The sequence below is a fragment of the Bubalus bubalis genome, chromosome 11, assembly GCF_019923935.1.
Source record: "Bubalus bubalis isolate 160015118507 breed Murrah chromosome 11, NDDB_SH_1, whole genome shotgun sequence".
Lineage (NCBI taxonomy): Eukaryota > Metazoa > Chordata > Mammalia > Artiodactyla > Bovidae > Bubalus > Bubalus bubalis.
This window is the reverse complement of record NC_059167.1, coordinates 32,387,506-32,406,833: the sequence shown is the minus strand read 5'-3', so window position 1 is coordinate 32,406,833 and position 19,328 is coordinate 32,387,506. Positions and strand designations below refer to the sequence as shown.

At 42.8% G+C, this 19,328-nt stretch overlaps 1 protein-coding gene across 4 annotated transcripts in view; it reads left to right on the top strand.

The window, feature by feature from the left end:
• LOC112587813 (potassium channel subfamily K member 16) overlaps positions 1-19,328 on the top strand; it is a 377,120-nt gene that overhangs the window by 26,725 nt on the left and 331,067 nt on the right. For 3 of the 4 annotated variants that reach the window (XR_006639721.1, XR_006639720.1, XR_006639722.1), the window contains exon 3: positions 1,622-1,756. The exons of the other annotated variant lie outside the window; for it this stretch is intronic. The gene's annotated coding sequence lies outside the window, so the exon portion shown is untranslated. Of the gene's footprint in view, positions 1-1,621; positions 1,757-19,328 lie in introns of those variants that run through there. 4 annotated transcript variants of the gene reach the window in all.

The window sequence follows — 19,328 nt, the reverse complement described above, 5'->3', positions numbered from 1 at the left end:
ACTTTGTCTTTGAACCCTTCCTCCTTATAAATTCTATCCTTTGTAAGTTGGGTTTCCCAGGTGGCCCTACTGTTAAAGAAACCACCTGTCAATGCAGGAGACATAAGAGATGCGGTTTTTCAATCCCTGTTTTGAGGAGATCCCCTGGAGGAGGGCATGGCAACTCACTACAGTATTCTTGCTTGGAGAATCCCGTGGGCAGTGGAGCTTGGCGGGCTATAGTACATAGGTTTGCAAAGAGTGGGACACAACTGAAGCAACTTAGCCTCCTTTGTAAATTAGGGACAGTGGGTGCAGTGGAAAGCTATTGCCCTTTAGGTTAGAATGCCTACTAATGACTGTGAGTGAGCCACTTAATGCTTCCTGACCTCACTCTTAATCAACTGTAAGATGGGGAGTCTTCAGTAGAAACACTTCAGTGTGTCTGGACAGTGACATTTATGTAAAATTCATAATGTGTTGTCTGTATTTTTGGGTCACCAGCAACTATAAAACACTCCATTTAGCTTTTGAAAAATGATTTGGAAAGCTTTGCCTCAACTTGCCTATTCTTGGTCAGGTTTTTCTGACTTAATAGTCTTGTTAAGCACCACTTAAAATCTAACCAGAATCCAGGGCTCTTATTATCTCTTAATCCTTACATTAATTGCATATATATTAGACAACCTGGCTCTATTTGCTTAAAGTTTACACCGCTTTCCCCTTCATTGGCATTCAGCCGAGCATCTCTAGAATGCAGTCATTCTGCACAGATGAAGGGAGATGTGAGCTCAGCTCCCCTGAGCTGAATGCTTTCTCAGTTATACCCACTGACTTTTTTTTAAATTCAACTTTGGAATATTTAAAGTCAGACATTTGTTGACCTGCTACTTTCACATGGTTTCAGCATGGATGCTAACTCCAGGGTACTGTGGGATAAAGAAAACAAAATAATTTTGATTTCTTTTTTGCTGCCTTTAGCCCATTCCTCAGATACTGTTTTGGTACCATCCCAGGGATACTGAGTTTCATGGTTTAAAAGTAAACATGATTTGTCTTAGAAACAGAAATTTACATCTCTTTAGGTGGCATTTATAGGGTATAACTCCTAGTCAATTGTTTAATTAGAGTGGTCAGTAAATCCTGCTAAGTTTTACACATTACACAGGGTCAGAAGGAAAGTCAAGGTCAGTAACCAAAGTGAGGTGTTGACTGTTGCTTGGGTTGTGTCTAATCAGTAACCAAAGCAACCAACTGACACACATGTAATGGAGTGTGATTGTCAGACATTGGCTGAGCATCAGGCTAGGTCCTGGGGATGTCCAGCGTTCTGAAGGACAATGAGAGAATGAGTTTGTTTGGAGCCAGGGTTCACATAGGGTGTTAGAAGAGAGGACTTAGGACAGCAGGCTGGGGCCAGGCCTCAGATCCATTTGAGTTCTAGGCCGTGGCATTGGAGCTTTTTCTGGTGTGTGGACAGCATCTGTTGACTGCTTTTAGATGGTGTTAAAAAAAAATAATCTCTCAGTGTTGTGAGGGATGAACTGCAGTTGTGGAGAGACCAGAGCTAGGGGAAATATTTAGGACAGATTTAACTACAGTTTTAGTTGCAATATTAATTTTTTTTCTTTTTAAATCTAAGGGCAAAGAAACAAGTTAAATGCCATCAAGCAGATGGGATGAAGGAAAAACCAGGCAGCCAAGAATTTACCACTGTGAAAAGTTTTCATTTTGACTGACTACTTGTGAGAAATAAAGGATTGGATCTGGACTGTAATAGACTCGCATATCCACAGATCATCTGGGATTGCAAGTGGGTTTTAGCATTAAACCTGAGAGGTTCCCATGTGGAGACAATGTGCCCTTGTCCATCTCTGCATCTTCAGAGCACAGTGCCCGGTCAACTCTGGGGCTTGACACGTTTCCTTGAGTAATTGAAAGCCATTAAAGATAAGAATGGATAAACAACAGAATTGCCAGAAGAAAGATAAAAGAAGAGAATAAAAAGGCGATCCAGAGAAACAGGAAAGAGGTCATTCCAAATCCTCCATATGGCAAAAGCTAGAGACTAAAAGGTATCTAACTTGTCAACACCCACTGTATCGCAAGTGGCAAGGTCAGAGTCGGGTCTGCCTACCTTAGTGAAAGGGGAGTTATGATGAGGATTCCAAGGAAGATCAAGGAAGACAGGAAGTGACCTCAGTATAGTTAAGTCTTTGATTTTCTGGTCACCTGGTCATTTATTCAACAAAAGTTAACCAGCTCCTACTCTGAGGAAAGCTAAGCAGTTGGGATGTTTGGGTTAAGGCAGCATTTGCAAGTCATGACGGATGAACAAGCAGGATGTTAGCAGATAGGCAAAGTACTGGGGAACTGCTAGAGCAAACTACAGACCAGCAGCCTACAGAAGTGTGGTGTTTGGCTGATACAGTTACATGGCCTCCCTGAGTGGTCTGGGCTTCTTCCCAGAGTAACTATTGGGTTCCCAGGGCAAGTGTCACAGAGACATGAAGTGCAGGCTCCCAGTTTCTTAATGCTTGGGCCTGGAAATGGACCCAGCATCGCTTCCACCATATTCTATTGGTCAAGCAGTGTTACGGACTGAATTGTTTACCCCCCAAATTCTTATGTTGAAGCCCCAATCCCTTGTATCTCAGAAGGAGTGTGTTTGGAAATAGAGTCTTTTTAAAGAGGTAATTAAGTGAAAATAGGGTCATTTCAGTGGGCCTTATACCAATATGACCCGTGTCCTTACAAGCTGTGTGCACATAGAGGAGCAGCCATGGTGAGAGCATGGGGGAAGATAGCTGTCTGCCAGCCAAGGAGAGAGGCTTCAGAAGAAACCAAACCTGCCCACCCCTAGATCTTGGGTTTCTAGTCTCCAGAACTATGGGAAAAGCAATTTCTGTTGTATAAGCCACCGAGTCTATGGTATTTTGTTATAGCTGCCTGAGTGGACCAACACACCACTGAAGGGTTTGGGGTCGTGGTGGGGGTGACTCCGTCTCTCCCCTTCTCTCTCTGGGGCCAGCATGACTGTTGTGCTGAAGGCTAATAGTCAGAGGCTGGAGTCCAGATAAGCAGTTCTTTCAGTAGTCAGATGAATGGACAGGTAACGAACAGATATATTTGAAATACGAGGACCAGACAAAGCAGACGTACAACTTCAAGATGTGAAATTGACAGTGTTTGGTGACTGCATATTTTAGGTAGTGGTTGATGCGGGGTTGGGGGGAAGTTCCTCAGAGGGAAAGGCCAATGAATACCAGATGGAGAATAACAGGGTCCTATGGAGGAGTTTGGTTGGCCACATTCCAGTAGAGTCTTCCATTGACAGAAATTGATAATGACAGGAAGTAATACAAAATGCATATGGGCGTGCCTCAGAAATTAGAGCCCCTTAATTAAGCTTCCTCCGTGTAGGCTAAGGCTCAGTTTCATGGAGTGGGGGATGGTTGGCAGAGGGCATCCTCTCCTTTTCTAGATAACCCTCTGCCAAGGGGGCCCTGAACACACCCCTACCACACCCAGGATGCACCAACCAGAGAGGGTAGCTCTGTGACCATCTCGGCTGGTCTCTGGCCTTACAGACATGTCCAGGAGCAGGGACAGAGACAGAACCTCCTCTGCCTCCCTGCTGCTGCCAACTGAGCCAGCTCTGAGAATTCCATCACCATTCTATTGATGCCCTGGTTGACTTTGTTAATAAGGCACCACTGCAAAACAGCTATGATGGTAAAACCATAGGTATGGGGCAGTATTTGACCAGGGAAAATAGATTAACATGGAATCTGTGATCATTCTTAGTAAGAACTAAAGTTGACCTTTTCTTTAGAAATATTAAGGGGAAAGGGGGGGGAGGGAATGAAGCAAATGAATAGAACAGAAAAACATACCAAGAAGATGTTTACTTCCTCTAGGAAAGGAAGTGTTTTCTGGTGCTTTGGAAAAGGCATTTGCATAATACAAAGCCCCTTCTGGCTGAGGCCAGCATGGCTCAAGCTACCGGCTCAGAGTTAATTGTAAGTCCTTTCTCTTCTTTAACTAAAGCAGTGTCTCTCCCACTGCACCTTTCTTGCTTCGATGCTGCCTGCACTGGAAACTGAGAAAATCACTTTTCCTCATTCATGAATACCATTTCATACTTTCTTAATTGAAGCAGATTCTCTTTCTTAAATACTGGAATACAAATTAGGAAGCAGGAAAAAAAAAAAGGATGAAAAGAATTTACAAAACGTGAGCACAAATGAATGTCATTTGATCTATTCTCCCTCAGACCCTGCTTTTCCTAATTTCTGGTTTCTGCTAGGAGGCCTGAGCTGGGTGCAGTGCCCTGGGCTTCCATGACCTGTTGGCAGCCAGCTAGAGTGCTCCTCTTTCCAAATAGTATCTCTGTCAAGCTGCAAACCCACTATGTCTCACATGGCAACTGTACCAGGAATTCTCCCCCTAAAAGATGGAAGAGGTGATGTATTTTGATTAACAGACAAAAAAAAAAAAAAGAGTCTGGATAGTTTCACTTAAGATTACAACCCCCACCACTCATGGTGTGCACATTAGAGTACCACTGGTGTTTTCTTTCCCTGACCTTTAGATCACCGGCCAGCACTTTTATTCCAACGTTTGGACGTGAACACAATGATGCCACTCTGGGCACAAACAGTGCTCAGCTCTCACTCTCTCTCCTTTTTTTTTTTTTCTTTTTCTTCTCATATCTGTTTAAACCTTTCAGCTCAGCATGCGATGTGTCTGAAAATGGCTTGGATGTAATTACTAACAGTGTTACCTCTCTGCTGAAGCCTGTAATTCCCTCTTGATTAAGATGGCGATATTGATTTGGCTGGGAGTGCATGCAAATAAACCGTGACCTGGGGAGAGGTGTAGTTTTTCAGTTTGCTGTGTGTTTGTGATTGCAGGCTAGTAGTCAAGATTACCCCACCCATATGGTTTGACTGCAGTGTTTGCATGGATTAATACCTGTCTTCTAGGCTCAGATGGAAACTACAGCCATCAAAAGTTCTCATCTGGAGCCTTTATTTAGCTTGTGCCTATCAATCACAGCCATCTCTGCGCTTAACATTTATCAGAGACCTTCAAGAGGAATGGGCTCTCTCAGTCAGGCTGGCTGTCAAAGGTCATGGTACTTCAGAAGGAGACAGGTGGAGGAGGGGATTGAGAAAGTATGTCAAGGCGATGGAGTGATTTGGTAATTGACCACCACAAAAGAGTCTGTACTATATTCGCCAGTTAGGCATTGAAGCACATGATGTCTTAAAATAAATGACCACCAGTTCATACTCATTTAGGACAAAATTTGCAACCATCAGTCCTTTTACGGGCTAAGAAAAGGAAATGCTTCATGAGGACATAACTATACCTACCATTCAAACAGACATCATGTTAACCTGGAAAGAAGGATCAGATAGATGAGTGCTATTGAAAGTGAATCTGGGGCCTGTGGGTTGGCAGGGATTCCTTGGTGAAAGTAATTTAGAAAATATGTAATTTAAATGAAATAGGTGTCTGAATTAAAATAGGTGCTTTTGGGGGGGATTTTTTTCCCCCTGTGGTATTATTTTGTTCCAAATTAAGGAGACAAAAGAGACCTGACAACTAGATGTACCTAATAACAAAAGAGACCTGACAATAGATGTACCTGACAACTAGAGGTAATACCTGATCCTAGGGTGGTTCTTTATTGTTGTTGCTCAGAGGCTAAGTTGTGTCCAATTCTTAGTGACCCCAGGGACTGTAGCTCACCCCAGGGACTGTCCTCCACTGTCTCCCAGAGTTTGCTCAAATTCATGTCCATTGAATTGGTAATGCTGTCTAACCATCTCATCCTCTGCTGCTCTCTTCTCTTTTGGCCTTCAATCTTTCCCAGTATCAGGGTCTTTTCCAGTAAGTCAGCCTTTCACATCAGGTGTCCAAAGTATTGGAGCTTCAGCTTCAGCAACAGTCCTTCCAATGAATATGCAGGGTTGATTTCCTTTAAGATTGAACAAAGGTTGATTACCTTTCATCTCCTTGCATTACTCTTGATCTCTCAAGAGTCTTGTCTAGCATCACAGTTTGAAAGCATTAATTCTTTGGCACTCAGCCTTCTTTATGGTCCAATTCTCACATCCATACATGAACACTGGAAAAAATCTGTGGAATTAATTTGTTCCAAATGAAAGGAGACAAAAGAGACATGACAACTAGATGTAATACCTGATTCTTTATTAGAGGAGAAAAATGCTACAAAAGAAATCATTAGGTCAACTGACAAAGTTGGAATATGAAAAAGAGATTAGATAAAATTATTTAATTAAGATTAAAATGACTAAAGTTGACAACTGTGTGTGGGTGCATTGGAGAATATCCCGATTTTAGGAAATTTATGTGATGTATACAACTTACTCTCAAATGATGAAAATTATATGTATATATTATATATGTTGTATATATATGAACATGAGAGGGAGAGAAAAAGAGAACAAATGACAAAATAAATGGGTGAAATGATAATAGTACAATAGGATAATCTGGGTATTGGGTATAGGAGTGTTTGCTTTTTTTTGTTTTTTTCTATTCTTGCAATTTTTTTTGTAGGTTTGAAATTATTTCCAAATGAAAAGTAAAAAAAGAGAAAAGCTTGTCTAATTCAAAGCTTTTTTGCCATGGGATAAGTAAAAATTCTGGCCTTGCTTTTTTGGTGTCTTTGAAAAAATGTTTTTGGATCCCACCAAAAAAAGATACTCCACATCCAAGGGCAAAGGAGAAGCCCCCAAAAGATGGTAGGAGGGGTGGAATCATTTTTATAATCAAAGCCCATGCCCACCAGAGATGCTCAGAGGGCTCAAACAAAACTTTGTGCATACCAGTAGAACCCACAGAGACTGAGCCAGACCTGCCTTTGAGTGCTTGAGTGTCTCCTGTGGAGGTATGGGTCAGCAGTGGCCTGCCACAGGGGCAGGTGCTCTGAGTGCAGCAGACCTGGGTATGGCATAAGCCCTCTGGGAGGAGGTCACCATTAACCCTACCGTAGAGCCACCAGAACTTACAAAGGACTGGGGAAACAGACTCCTGGAAGGCACAAACAAAATCTTGTGTGCACCAGGACCCAGGAGAAAGGAGCAGTGACCCCTCACTGGCCCCCACTTGCCCATGAGTGTCTGAGAGTCTCCAGCAGAGGCGTGGCTTGGTGGTGGCCTGCTGCATGATTGGGGGCACTGAGTCTTTCAGTGCGCGCACAGTGCTTTTTGAAGGAGGTAGCCATTATCTTCATTATCTCCACCATAGTTTGGCCTCAGGTAAAGTGACAGGGAAGGAACACAGCCCCCCCCAAGCACAGAAAACTGAATTAATGATTTACTGAGCATTTCCCTGCCCATCAGAAGGTCCAGTTTTCCCCTCAGTCAGTCTCTCCCATCAGGAAGCTTCCATAGGCTTCTTATCCTTCTCCATCAGAAGGCAGACAGAATGAAAACCACAATCACAGAAAACTAATCAAACTGATCACATGGACCACAGCCTTGTCTAACTCAATGAAACTATGAGCCATGCCGTGTAGGGCCACCCAAGATGGAAGGGTCATGGTGGAGAGTTCTGACCAAAAGTGGTCCACTGGAGAAGGGAATGGCATGCCACTTCAGTATTCTTGCCTTGAGAACCCCATGAACAGTATGAAAATGCAAAAAGATAGGAAACTGAAAGAACTCCCCAGGTCAGTAGGTGCCCAATAAGCTACTGAAGAACATTGGAGAAATAACTCCAGAAAGAATGAAGAGATGGAGCCAAAGCAAAAACAACACCCACTTGTGGTGTTGGTGACTGGTGGTGGAAGTAAAGTCCAATGCTGTAAAGAACAACATTGCATAGGAACCTGGAATGGTAGGTCCATGAATCAAGGTAAATTGAAAGTGGTCAAACAGGAGATAGCAAGAATGAACATCAACATTTTAGGAATCAGTGAGCTAAAATGGACTGGAATGGGTGAATTTAACTCAGATGACCATTATATCTACTATTGTCAGCATAAATCCCTTAGAAGAAATGGTGTACCCACCATAATCAACAAAAGAGTCTGAAATGTAGTACTTGGATGCAATCTCAAAAATGACACAATGATCTCTGTTCATTTCCAAGGCAAATCATTCAATATCACAGTAATCCAAGTCTATGCCCCAACCAGTAATGCTGAAGAAGCTGCAGTTGAACGGTTCTATGAAGACCTACAAGACCTTCTAGAACTAACACCCAAAAATGTCCTTTTCATTATATGACCTAAATCAAATCCCTTATGATTATACAGTGGAAGTGACAAACAGATTCAAGGGATTAGATCTGATAGACAGAGTGCCTGAAGAACTATGGATGGAGGTTCATGACATTGTACAGGAGGCAGTGATCAAAACCATCCCCAAGAAAAAGAAATGCAAAAAGGCAAAATGGTTGTCTGAGGAGGCCTTACAAATAGCTGAGGAAAGAAGAGAAGCAAAAGGCAAAGAAAAGGAAAGATATAGCCATTTGAATGAAGAGTTCCAAAGAATAGCAAGAAGAGATAAGAAAGCCTTCCTCAGTGATCAATGCAAAGAAATAGAAGAAAATAATAGAATGGGAAAGACTAGAGATCTCTTCAAGAAAATTAGAGATACCAAGGGAACATTTCATGCATAGATGGGCACAATAAAGGACAGAAATGGTATGGACCTAACAGAAGCAGATGATATTAAGAAGAGGAGACAATAATACACAGAAGAACTATACAAAAAAGATCTTCAGGACCCAGATAATCATGAAGGTGTGATCACTCACCTAGAGCCAGACATCCTGGAATGTGAAGTCAAGTGGGTCTTAGGAAGCATCACTATGAACAAAGCTAGTGGAGGCGATGGAATTCCAGTTGAGCTATTTCAGATCCTAAAAGATGAAGCTGTGAAAGTCCTGCACTCAATATGCCAGCACATTTGGAAAACTCAGCAGTGGCCACAGGACTGGAAAAGGTCAGTTTTCATTCCAATCCCAAAGAAAGGCAATGCCAAAGAATGTTCAAACTGCCACACAATTGCACTCATCTCACATACTGGCAAGTGAAAGTAAAAGTCGCTCAGTCGGGTCTGACTCTTTGCAACCTCATGGACTACACAGTCCATGGAATTCTCCAGGCCAGAATACTGAAGTGGGTAGCTGTTCCCTTATCCAGGCAATCTTCCCAACACAGGGATCGAACCCAGGTCTCCCTCATTGCAAGTGGATTCTTTACCAGCTGAGCCACAGGGGAAGCCCACATGCTGGCAAACTAATGCTCAAAATTCTCCAAGTCAGGCTTCAACAATATGTGAACCGTGAGCTTCCAGATGTTCAGGCTGGATTTAGAAAAGGCAGAGGAACCAGAGATCAAATTGCCAACATCCGTTGGATCATCAAAACAAGAGAGTTCCAGAAAAACATCTACTTCTGTTTTATTGACTATGCCAAAGCCTTTGACTATGTGGATCACAACAAACTGGAAAATTCTCTAAGAGATGGGAATACCAGACCACCTGACCTGCCTTCTGAGAAATCTGTATGCAGGTAGATCAAGAAGCATCAGTTAGAACTGGACATGGAACAACAGATTGGTTCCAAATTAGGAAAGGAATATGTCAAGGCTGTATATATTGTCTCCCTGCTTATTTAACGTATATGCATAATACAGCATGTGAAATGCTGGGCTGGATGAAGCACAAGCTGGAATCAAGATTGCTGGGATAAATGTTAATAACCTAAGATATGCAGATGACACCACCCTTATGGCAGAAAACAAAGAAGAACAAAAGAGCCTCTTGATGAAAGTGAAAGAGGAGAGTGAAAAGTTGGCTTAAAACTCAACATTCAGAAAACTAAAATCATGGCATCTGGTCTCATCACTTCATGGGAAATAGGTGGGGAAACAGTGGAAACAGTGGCTGACTTTATTTTGTTTGGCTCCAAAATCACTGCAGATGGTGACTGCAGCCATGAAATTAAAGGATGCTTGTTCCTTGGAAGACAAGCTATGACCAACCTAGACAGCATATTAAAAAGCAGAGACATTGCTTTGCCAACAAAGGTTAATCTAGTCAAAGCTATGGTTTTTCCAGTAGTCATATGGATGTGAGAGTTGGACCACAAAGAAAGTTGAGCACTGAAAAATTGAAGAATTGATGCGTTTGAACTGTAGTGTTGGAGAAGACTCTTGAGAGTCCTTTGGACAGCAAGGATATCCAGCCACTCAATCCTAAAGGAAATCAACCCTGAATATTCATTGGAAGGACTGTTTCTGAAGTTGAAGCTCCAATGCATTAGACACCTGATGTGAAAGGCCGACTTACTGAAAAAGACCCTGATACTGGGAAAGACTGAGGGCAGGAGGAGAAGGGAGTGACAGAGGATGAGATGTGGGATGGCATCACTCACTCATGGACATGAGTTTGAGCAAGCTCAGGGATTTGGAGATGGACAGGGAAGCCTGGTGTTCTGCAGTCTTTGGGGTCACAAAGAGTCGACGGAAACGATTGAATGACTGAACTGAACTAATGTCTTGCTTTTCTCTTGTCTTCCTCTTTCTAACCGGACACTTAACTGGGAGAAGATGCCAAAACCTCATTTGTTGATAACATAGACGTTGGATTACTCAGAATGTATGACAAGAGCAGACACACTTTAGTAAAAATCAAAGTGCTAACAGGCTGCAGGAAACATAAATCATGAGTGTGCATGCCTGTGCATGTGGACTTAGCTGCCAGGAATACTGTAGAAATCCTTACTCCATTCTCTGCTTCTGTCTCCTCTCTGCAAGCTTCCTCCTAGCAGTTAGACTTACCTTCATCCAGTATTGGTTCCCTCTTATGCTGTCCTTATTCAAGCCCTTAGAATCCCTCTGGTCCATCCTTTGTCCATTCTCATCTTCACATTCCTATAGTTTCCTACACTTCATATCCAAACAGAACTTCCCTTCATCTCTGCTGTCACTCTAACTCTACCTTCACACATGTCAACCAACCCCAGCTCTCTGATAACTTGTATTTTCTTCCTTATATATAATGTGACTTTTCTGACAACTTGTGAAAAAATGCATACTTATCACAGAAGAGTTGGAAAACACAGGAAAGAAAGAAAATGAATGAGTCACTGATAAGTCCACCAGTCCAGACAACCACTGTATTTTGATATATTTCCTTCTTTTTTTTCCCTCCATACATTCGTAAATGTGTAGAGATTATATACTACATAATGTCTTTTCTCTTTTTTCCCACTTAACTCTCCACTGTGGTTTCATGAAACATCATTTACAAACATGATTTTTAGCTACAGGGAAGGACTTTAGGTTAATATCTGGCTGTTCTACAACATGGTTCTGCAACAGTGTTTAACTCATGCTATTATAAGTAAGGAGAGGGAAATTGCAACCCACTCCAGTTTTCTTGCCTGGAGAATTCCATGGACAGAGAAGCCTGGTGGGCCACAGTCCATGTGGTCACAAAGAGTTAGACACGGCTGAGTGACTAACACACACACATTATAAGTAAATCTATTTTTAAAAACCTTACACAAATTTTTAAAAAATAAATGACAGATAATTTTCCCTGGTTAAATTTATAGAAATTCAATAACAGTGCCAAGATGTGATTATTTACCAAGATGTGATTATTTTAAAGACTTTGCTACCTATTGCCCTGAAGAAGGATGAGATGCATTTACAGTATATTCCTGCCAAAAGTATATGTATATTTATGGCTTATGGCTTTCCTAGTAGCTCAGCTAGTAAAGAATCCACCTGCAATGCAGGAGACCCCAGTTTGGGAAGATCCCTTGGAGAAGAGATAGGCTACCCACTCCAGTATTCTTGGGCTTCCCTAGTGGCTCAACTGGTAAAGAATCCACTTGTAATGCGAGAGACCTGGGTTCGATCCCTGAGTTGGGAAGATCCTCTGGAGAAGGGAACGGATACCCACTCCAGTATTCTTCCCTGGAGAATTCCATGAACTATATCATCCATGGGGTTGCAAAGAGTTGGACATGACTGAGCAACTTTCACTTTCACTTTCCTGCCAAAAAGGCACATGGGTTTCACTGAACTCTGAAAGCATGAATATTTTTCATTTAAAAGAGATGTTTGTCATTCTGATAGTTGAAAAACAGTGTCTTGCTTTAATTTGTATCTCTCTCGGTTATATTTTTAGTGTGAACATTTGAACAGTTTTACACAATGTGTTTTGCCACTTTTCTCTGCTCACTTTTCTGCTCCACATTTCCTCAGTGCTTCCAGGCTGTCTTTACTCTTTTTGTAAATGTGACAGCTGTCCCCTCAGTGGTTGCCAGGATTAGTTTGGCTACTCTCTTTTGCAAGACTGCTGCCACTTTCTTCCTTTACAAACCCACATGCAGGCCTCATAAAGCTGTTCCCCAGTCGGAGGACATTGAAAGAGTTATGTTGTAGGGTATTTATGTTGCTTTCTTTGATGTATTGTTGCTTCATCTATAATCTAAGTTCTCCAAAGGCAAGGCTTTTGCTTTTTAATAAATACAAAATATTTCTTTGGGACTGGTTTCATTATCTATTGCTGTGTAACAAACCAATCCAAAACTCTGAGGCTAAGAACAACAAGAGACAGCTGAAACACATAAGGCTGTCTGGGCCCCTCTCCCTCTCTCTCCTGTGGCTTCTTCACATTACTGCATTGGGCTTCCCAAGGCATGGCAGTCTCAGGGTTTCAGCTTCTTCCCTGGTGGCTAGCTTCTCCCAGAAGAAGTACTGCAAAGAGATCAAGGTGGTATAAAGAAATTATCCTCCAATTAAAAATAAATTGAAAAGTGAGATCAAGGTGGAAGCTGCGAGGCTTCTTACATTACAGTGTTAGCAATCATGGTGCATCTCTTCAGCCATATTCTGTGATTCGAAGGGAGTCATTGTCTCGAAAGTGAGAGCCCTGCTTAAAGAGGAGGAACTACACAGGGGAGTAAACACCAGGAAGCATGGTTGGAGGGGCGTCTTTGGAGACACACTACCTCAGGTGCCTAGCAGTAATTGTATTACTTCCATATTTAGCATTCAATGAACTCTTATTAAATGAACAGCCTACAAACGGGAAATAAATTGTTTAGTGAAAAAGCCATTTGACCTTAATTTCCTTTCTGATGGGGAGGGCCCAGGGAGTAAGCCATGAAAAATGAGACTTTGACGTAGCTGCAATCTAATCTCAAAGAGCAAGTAACCTCAAAAAAATTCACTTATGGGTCTAATTGTATTCTACTGACAACTGGATATTTTATTCCAAGATTCTATTACCCTTAGTGATTTAACCAATATTTTCCTATTTATTCTCATTTTCTGCCTCTAAATAGGGAAGCTATTGCCTGGACACTAGGTCTCCCATCATGTCTGCTATAGCTAAACATTATAAATTTACTTCAATTCGGTTCAGTTCATTTCGGTTGCTCAGTCATGTCCGACTCTTTGCGACCCCATGAACTGCAGCACACCAGGCCTCCCTGTCCATCAGCAACTCCCAGAGTCCACCCAAACCCATGTCCATCGAGTTGGTGATGCCATCCAACCATCTCATCCTCTGTCGACCCCTTCTCCTCCTGCCCTCAATCTTTCCCAGCATCAGGGTCTTTTCAGATGAGTCAGCTCTTCACATAAGGTGGCCAAAGTATTGGAGTTTCAGCTTCAACATCCGTCCTTCCAATAAACACCCAGGACTGATCTCCTTTAGGATGGACTAGTTGGATCTCCTTGCAGTCCAAGGGACTCTCAAGAGTCTTCTCCAACACCACAGTTCAAAAGCATCAATTCTTTGGCACTCAGCTTTCTTTATAGTCCAACTCTCACATCCATACATGACCACTGGAAAAAACCATAGCCTTGACTAGATGGACCTTTGTTGGCAAAGTAATGTTTCTGCTTTTTAATATGCTGTCTGCTGCTGCCGCTGCTAAGTTGCTTCAGTCGTGTCTGACTCTGTGCGACCCCAGAGATGGCAGCCCACCTGGTTCCCCTGTCCCTGGGATTCTCCAGGCAAGAACACTGGAGTGGGTTGCCATTTCCTTCTCCAATGCATGAAAGTGAAAAGTGAAAGTGAAGTCGCTTAGTCGTGTCCGACTCCTAGTAACCCCATGGACTGCAGCCTACCAGGCTCCTCCGTCCATGGGATTTTCCAGGCAAGAGTTCTGAAGTGGGGTGCCATTGCCTTCTCCAAATATGCTGTCTAATATGCTGTCTAGATTGGTCATAACTTTCCTTCCAAGGAGTAAGCATCTTTTAATTTCATGGCTGCAATCACCATCTGCTTCAGTGCCATTGAATATTCTTTTCTAATTCATAACATTAGAAGTTTGGTGTTGGTTACAGCAACAAGTCATGTTCTCATGAGAGAATTACATGTCAAGTTTTGTTTCTAAATATGGGTATATGAGTAGCAAGCAGGGGCAGCCATTGTGTCTCTGTCTGACTGAGTTAGGGATAGTTAGGTTAAGTCTGCTTTGGCCTAAAATATAAAATTAATCCATGCATTTCTCACACAGCAATAACTCCTGCTGCTGCTGCTGCTGCTAAGTTGCTTCAGTCGTGTCTGACTCTGTGCAACGCCATAGACGGCAGCCCAGCAGGCTCCGCTGTCCCTGGGATTCTCCAGGCAAGAATACTGGAGTGGGTTGCCATTTCCTTCTCCAATGCGTGAAAGTGAAAAGTCAAAGTGAAGTCGCTTAGTCGTGTCCGACTCTTAGCGACCCCATGGACTGCAGCCTACCAGGCTCCTCCGTCCATGGGATTTTCCAGGCAAGAGTACTGGAGTGGGGTTCTATTGCCTTCTCCATAATAACTCCTACTGGTCTCCAAATAGAAAATGCATGGTACTCTAAGATTTCATTAATTCAGTTAAAGATGACTTGTCATTAACTATGTTTATTTATTTCTGGTATACAGCAAAATGATTCAATTATACACAACACACACATATATAGGTATTATATATATATTTTTCATATTCTTTTCCAATATGGTTTATTATAGGATATTGAATATAGTTCCCCATGCTATACAGAAGGACCTTGTTGTTTATCTATTTTATATATAGTGGTTAGTATCTGCTAATCCCAAACTCCAAATTTATCTTCCCCAATCCCCTTTCCCTTTTGGTAAACATGAGTTTGTTTTCTGTGAGTCTGTTTTGTGAACAAGTTCATTTGTATCATATTTCAGATTCCACATATGAATATGAGTGATAGTATATAGTATTTGTCTTTCTCTTTCTGACTTGAAGAAGTGAAGTCGCTTAGTCGTGTCTGACTCTTTGCGATCCCTACCAGGCTCCTCCCTCCATGGGATTCTCCAGGCAAGAGTACTGGAGTGGGTTGCCATTTCCTTCTCCAGGGGATCTTCCCAACCCAGGGACTGAACCTGGGTCTCCCGCATTCCAGGCAGACACTTTAACCTCTAAGCCACCGATAATTTTTAGACCCATTCTAATGCCAATGCTGCAAATGGCATTTTTCCATTCTTTTTTATGGCTGAGTAGTATTCTATTATATATATGACATAGCACTTCTGCTTTATCTTCTTTATCCATTTATCTGTTGATGGACATTTAGGTTGCTTCCATGTCTATTGTAAATAGTACTGCTGTGAACACTGGGGTGCGTGTATCTTTTCAAATCGATCTTTCTCTGGATATATGCCCAGGAGTGGAACTGCTAGATCATATGGCAACTCTATTTATAGTTTTTAAAGGAACCTCCATTCTGTTTTCCATAGTGGCTACACCAATTTACATTCCTACCAACAGTGTTGGAGGGTTCCCTCTTCTTCACATGCTCTCCAACATTTATTATTTGTAGGCTTTTTGTTGATATCCATTCTGACCAATGTGAGGTGATACCTCATTGCAGTTGAGACTTTCATTTCTCTAATAATTAGTGATTTTGAGCATCTTTCCATAAGCCTGTTGGCCATCTGTATGTCTTCTTTGGAGAAATGTCTATTCAGATCGTCTTCCCATTAAAAGAAATTGTATTTAGTTATTTCTTTTTGGCTATGCTGGGTCTGGCTGTGCTTTTCTCTACTTGTGGTGAGCAGGGTCTAGTGTCTAGTTGTCGTGCACAGGCATCTCATTGTGGTGACTTCTCTTGATGTGGACCATGGGCTCTAGGCCATGTGGGCTTCGTTAGCTGAAGTGCAAGGCCTCTGTAGTTGCAGTCCCCAGACTCGAGAGTACAGGCTCAGTAGTTGTGGCACACAGGGTTAGTTGCTCCATGACATGTGGTACCTTCCTGGACCAGGGATTGAACCCATGTCTCCTGCATTGGCAGGTGGATTCTTTACCACTGAGCCACCAGGGAAACCCTTCTGCCCATTTTTTGACTGGGTTATTTTTGTGTGTGTGTGTGTTGCATGAATCATTAACTATGTTTAAGATTATACCACATGCCTTCTGGGAACTTAGAGCAGAAAGGGCATTAGGACATATAAACCTAGAGACCAAGCCAGGAAGCCCACACAAAAGGTCATGTAGATGCTGCAGGCGTGAGATGCTACAGGGATTCGTAGTAGGAAGAAATTACTGACTAGGATGGTATCTGTCGGCTTCTGAAAGCGGTTTTGATAGATAAATTTGTGTAGTTTCAGAGCTGAAAACAGCCTCAACACAGAGCCCAACACAAATGGGAAAGGAATGGAGCTTTGTTTTTCTGGCAGCATATTCTAAGCATGCTTAGGTGGCCTGGGGAGAACAAAGCCGGTTAACCCGCTTCATGCCCTCTAAACAGAAACCAGACACCCAGAGGAGGAGCCCCACGGAAGGAAGGCGGCCTCCTGTCCTCGCAGTGTGTGCCAACATTTGAAACATCAGTAGGTGTGGTGGTTTCTCTGCTGTAGGTTTGCAGGTCCCTGGTGGGCGGGGAGGGCGGGCAGAGGAACAATTCCAGCACACATCGGGAAACAAATGTTCGAATGTTCATTTGGGGGCCTTGAATGGCACGCACTGGCTGGGCTCAGGAGATGGCAGAGCTTCTCAGCAGGGAAGCAGTTAATGTGTTACAGCACACTTTTAAAGCCAGAGGAATCTCACCGTCCGCTGCCCCCATCTGGGGCTGGCTTCTAGCTGAGTTTAGGGGATTTGGAAGGGATTTGAGGTGGGTGTGGTTCTGGTGGTTCGGTTTCTAGGAAAGAAAACAATCCTTTGCTTTGACCTTCCATGTGATTCAGATCAGCGCCTCCTTGGCGCGAGGCCTTTTCTAGGCAGTTTGCAGTGAGGGTAGCCCCTCGACTTCAGTTTCATGCCGCTTCTCTCCATCAGCGGCCTGCATTCTGTGTGGGGAGCCTGGGGATTCAGAGCTCAACCTCTTGACTCCTGTATTGGCTGAGGCTCGAGATGCTCAAAACCCAGCTCAGTGCCTGACTCCTCAGGTAATTGCTTTGTCCCCCTTCTCTGTATATGCTGAAGGTGACGAGGCCTCCTTTCACACGTGGAAAATGGCAAAATTGCAGGGGCTTAAGGAAGGACTTGTAACTAGTGATTGGATGGTCTGGAGCCACACTTTGGAATTGTCACCTGATCCCAGATGGCATGCATCATGCTCTCCAGAAGGAAGTTGAAAAGCAAGAATCAAAGAAACCAGGGACAAAGGAATGTACAATAAACTCCCTCACAAACCGGGGATTTGATTAATCTCGATGGAGTCATGAATCTGACTGAGGAGAATTCTGTTTTTTAAGTACCCCACGATGCGTGGTGCCCCTCTGTCAAAACAGAAATCCTATCATGTACTGGGTGCAGCCCTTTGCTCACCGCTCTGATGTTATAACATGGTTGGACTGTGCACTTTGTAGCTAAAAAAGAAACCATTTTTACAAAGCATCCGCAATAAAAGTGTAGACGAGGTTATCAGGTAGCTTTTGAAATCTGAAAAGACTCAATATAAAAAAGATAATTTTTTGTTTTATTGCTAAGGAAACACAGATTTTGTTTAATCAATGGAGCATAAACAGGTTTAACTGCAAAATCAATAAAATTCGAGGTAGACAAGCCACCCTGAGTGATAAGGACTAACTGTTCCATCTGGAGTCAGGGTGCAGAGAATCACTGTGAAAAGCAGGAAGGACAGCAATGGTGCTTAGAATATAGGGGACATAAAAACCTTCAAAGGGACTTGCTAGAGATGTAAATTCCCAGAGATTTTGAGATGTCAAACTCATTTTGAGGGTAAAACCCCAGAATTTTAAGTACACACAGCAGGTAATACTGATTCTCTGCGGTCACAGGCTGAGATGTGAGCTAGAGTTCTAAAGTGGATTTTGATCTTCCCTGCAAAAGTGCCAACATAGAGACTCAGAATCCAGGGAATTTAAAACCAGTCATCAAGATCCTTCCCTGAAGCTCTCCCAACATCCTCACTGAGTCAAGCAGCCTATTAGTGAAGGAAGGTATTTGACTGTGAGCTACCGAAGCTTCGAAAATAATGATTTAAACCTAAGGAGGATTTTTATTTTGGGGGAGGGGAGAGGATAAATAAGAAGTCTCGAGGTAGGCAATCCAGCTGTAGCAGGTTGGATGATGTGTGATGGGCTAAGTTGCTTCAGATGTGTCCAATTTTTGCAACCCCATGAAACTGTAGCCCGCCAGACTCCTCTGTCCATGGGATTCTCCAGGCAAGAATACTGGAGTGGGTTGCTGTTTCCTTCTCCAGGGGATCTTCCTGACCCAGGGATCAAACTTTCGTCTCTTATGTCTCCTGCATTGGCAGGTGGGTTCTTTATCACTTGTGTGACCTGGAAGCCCCTCCAAAAGGTATGTCCACATCCAAATCCCTGAAACTCTGAATGCTACCTTATTTGGAGAAACGATCTTTGTAGATGTAATTATCTTGAGATTATCCTGGATTCCTGGATGGCAGTGGCTGCTGCAAGCTCCTCACTGCCTCATTGACTGATTTGACAGTTATATTACTTTGTTGTAGAACATACTTACGTGAAACAGGATTCCTTGAGCCAAGATTTTGCATTTAGTGGTTCTCAATGTGGAGATATGTGCAATGTGGAGACATTTTTAGTTGTCATAACTCTGTTGGGGAGGGAGTGGAAGATGGTGGTGCTACAGATATTTAGAAGGTAGAGGCCAAGGGTGCTGCTAAACATATTATAGTATATAAAACAGCCCCCAGGACGAAGAATTATCCAACCCTAGACGTCAGTAGAAATGAGTTGAGAAAACCTAATATAGTTCAGTTCAGTCGCTCAGTCGTGTCCGACTCTTTGCGACCCCATGAATCACAGCACGCCAGGCCTCCCTGTCCATCACCAACTCCCGGAGTTCACTCAGACTCACCGTCCATCGAGTCAGTGATGC